Source organism: Triticum aestivum, chromosome 4B, assembly GCF_018294505.1.
Source record: "Triticum aestivum cultivar Chinese Spring chromosome 4B, IWGSC CS RefSeq v2.1, whole genome shotgun sequence".
Taxonomy (NCBI): Eukaryota; Viridiplantae; Streptophyta; class Magnoliopsida; order Poales; family Poaceae; genus Triticum; species Triticum aestivum.
Window position 1 is genome coordinate 268,825,437 of NC_057804.1, and position 3,678 is coordinate 268,829,114.

At 41.0% G+C, this 3,678-nt stretch overlaps 1 long non-coding RNA gene across 1 annotated transcript; it reads right to left on the minus strand.

The window, feature by feature from the left end:
* Window positions 1-4: 4 nt before the first annotated feature.
* Window positions 5-753, minus strand: LOC123094761 (uncharacterized). The gene is made up of 3 exons (XR_006445955.1): window positions 526-753; window positions 201-316; window positions 5-117 (listed from the first exon to the last, which is right to left on the minus strand). It is a non-coding gene; the product is annotated as an uncharacterized lncRNA (long non-coding RNA).
* Between the last annotated feature and the right edge of the window lie 2,925 nt (window positions 754-3,678).

Below are 3,678 nucleotides of genomic sequence, written 5' to 3' on the forward strand. Positions count from 1 at the left end.
TTACCTGAGCGTCACAGATTCTAACTCGTCCTTGAGATATCCTGAAGTCAACACATGCAGTCAATTGCTTTGCCACTTTGATTTCCTCAGTTTGCATAGCAAGCGGATGATACACTCCTACAGAGAACGGTCACCTAATTAAATTGTGTGTGGTTAATTTGGAACATACTAATGCAGAGAGAAAAATAAGTTAACTTTACATGGGAGTCAAGGAGTATAACTCATCCATGAAATATCCTGAAGTCAACAGCTGTTGTACAATGCTTTCCCATCACTTTGATTTCCTCAGTTTGCATAGCAAGAGGAGGATGCATTCCTACAAAGAACAGTCACCTAACTTAACTTTTGTGTTGCTCAAGTTTGGTACGGAATGAACTGCTAAGGCTATCTTTGGTACGATTCTCAAGTAACCGTATCGACCCGGAAAAGCTTTTGAAATTTTAGATGTGTTGAAGCATAGAAGCTCGATAACAAATTAGAGATTACAATGCGGAAGCATTAGTCATTATGTGCATTAAGACTGACCTTGATGCCTCCAAACTTCTGCAACATTAAGAAGACGTCTTTGCCTCTGTTTGAGTAGAAATATGGTCCATTAGTTTGCCGAAAAGGAAAGATAATAAACAAGATACATTTGAAGCTTGAACAACAGATTTACACTATGAAGAAAGCAAAAAAAAATCTTCCTACTAACATCATTGGGAAGACATGAACATCTACATTAGGTTTCGCATGGCATTAAATTAAACAAAGGTAACCAGTTAAATTCCAAACCAATGTAGAATCTCAGCTTTACACGGTAAACTAAACCATTTGTTCATCACACAAAAATTAGGAGCCAGTAGCAAGGATGGGGACCAAATATCATCTGTAGCAGTAGCTCACAAGAGTCGGAACCTGCGAGCGCGGATCATGAATGTCAACGAACAATATAGCCTGCAGTTCTTTCCTCCTTATCATGTTGGGAGCAAAGCCCATAATACCATATTACTATAACTTGTGAATAATAAGCTCACAAAAAAGTATAATTGTCCAGGGAAACTTGGTTTTTAATTTTAAAGTTATAACAGAACATTTGGTCGCAACAAATATGAATGATTGGGTTTAAAGCCTGAAAAAGTAGATTTCACTCAATTTCTTAAAGACATGGACCTAGTTAAATTATACAATAGACTAATCATTGTTTAGGCAGACCATGAGAAGTCAGATTCCACTTTGGTTAGCTCGAATTTAGGCGGAGCCCGACGGTGATGCTCTGGCCATTATGGTGGATGGAGGGCACGAGGAGAGGGATGGTCGGGTCCGGGCGATGTACCAGAGGGAGAGAGGGCAAAGGGGCTCCAGAGAGAGGCCTCGGGCAGCCTTATATAGCGAGGCCGTGGCTCAATGTGGACGTGGTCTACGGGCACCCACGGAAATGGTCGCAGTGGCCACGGGAGGAGGCTCGGGGCTATCTGCGGCGCTCGTGGGCATGGTCCAAGTCAAGGGAGAAGGAGAGAGAGAGAGCGGGGGAGTGGCAGAGCGCCGTGTGTGTGGGCTCGCCCATTGGGGCTCTCGGGCGGCTCTGGCGTGCGTGCGAGGGGGCAGCAGGAGGGAGAAGGAGGAGGAGGACCAGGCTGTGGCGTGTCGCGGACGTCGAGGCGCGTCGACTGGCGCGCTTGGGAGGCCTGAGGTGGACGGGAGTACGGCGGCAAGGCTCGGCCGCCACTGTAACGTGCTCCAGAGCAGGCTTTTGGCTGGCATGAGCGCGTTTTGCATGCTCTGCCATGTCCACTTGCGTCTGGAGTGTGCTGGGTGATGGGCTAAAGTCTGGGGTGACGTTGGAGAGCTAGAAAAGTCAAAGAAAGAGAGAGGGGGAGAAGAAAGAGAGGGAAAGTTGCTGGACAGAGATGAAAAATGAGGTTCTCACCCCCAAATAATTGAGCTGAAGCCATCCAACTTTTCTAGTGGTAGAGGGGTTCTAGGACATGATGTGGTAAGAATTGTGGCTCAACGAGAATCCATTTGGTGCCCCAAATGTTGATCACAAAATTATGGCAAAAGGTGTTTGATGGTAGTTTGGTCAAGCAAATGGATCCCACTTGTCATGAGAATCAATAGGATCAAATGGCATATATAATTGAGGATGATCACCAAGTTTGATCTCATTTGAAGAAAGTTGCCAATGTAACTTTGGCAAACCCTAGAAATGAATAGAAATGGATTTCCCAAGATTTAGTCATGCAAATCTATTCTCCTTGATGCACCACTTGGTGTAGTGTCATCATTAGAGGTTCTTAACATGTCCACAAAACTTTAGATCAAAAGGAGAAAGTTGGCAATGTAAAGTTACTCAAATTTGGTTCTAGACAGGATGGGTTTTGGGGCACTTTGATCATGTTAACTTGTTATCCAACTTGTTCCACTTGGTCTAGATGATTTATTTGACCATTTGAGCATGTGTACCAAGTTTGAGAGCATTTGGACAAGTTTGCTAATGTAAAGTTGTTCAAACTTGAAAAAGGGAAGAAATGGTTTTGAGAGGGTTTCATGGGGTTATACTATTCTCCATGACATGAGACTTGGCAAGATCATCAAACATGTCACATGTGACATTCTAGAGTTTTCTTGTAATTTTTAGAAAATATTTCGTTTGTAAATATTTCAAAAGCTTGAAATATCCAGAAAGGGTTTTTGAGGGATTTGACCAATAATTTGAACATGACCATGTGTTTAAACTCATATATATGGACAATATATATCCACTGAGTTTCCCTAAATTTTCCCAAATATTTTTAAAGAAATAAAATAATTTTAACCTATTAAAGACCATTTCTGGCCTTAAGAAAAAGCCTTTAAATAAAATAGGAAAATAACTTTTAAAATTATATTTTTGTGGTTTATGGGAGTCCTATGCCTAATAGGAGTCAAACATACTCTTTGAAAGATTTTTCATACCCCAAATCAAGTACTTGTAGTGCAAACTTCAATTCAGGGGTTTTTGGAAAACTAAATTTAGAAAATACTTTTTGGCCAAATTATTTTTGTACGAAAATTATACAATGTACTATACACATGGCATGATCAGTGGGAAGAAGTTTTGGAGCAAGGAGATGAAGTACAAGAGTTGGAGGATTTATTTGATTTTTAGAGCACTTGCAAACAACAAACAAAATCTAATCAAGGCAAAGTCCAAAACACTCAAAAGTTTTTGTCAAAACCACATTTTATCATGATTTATCATCTTAAGTGTTGTGCCATTAAAATCAGGGTGTGACAACTTTCCTCTGTAGGAACCCGACCTTCGGGCTATGTTCGCAACCGTGTCACCCCGCGTCAATTTTTCTGGTCAGTCGTGTTCTATGTGATGTAAGTGTAATCTGCAAACATTTTTTAGCAACTAAAATGCCCATTTTAAATAGAATCTCGCTCATTAGCGGATTTTCTCTTAGGTGGTGATGCCTGAGTTGTTCGACGTGAACTTCCCCCAGTACTAGGTTGAACTTCCAGAAACATTGCCCAAATGGGGCTTCCGATATACCATTCGAAAGCTATGGACACGAGTATCATGACCTAAGTTAATTTTTTGGCAAAATGTAAGCGGTTTAAGAGCAGTTTTGAAAACCGTTTTTTCTTCATATAAAAAATGTAAATCGTATTTTCGATCGCATTTTTCAACCGGTTATCAGAATGAGGCAA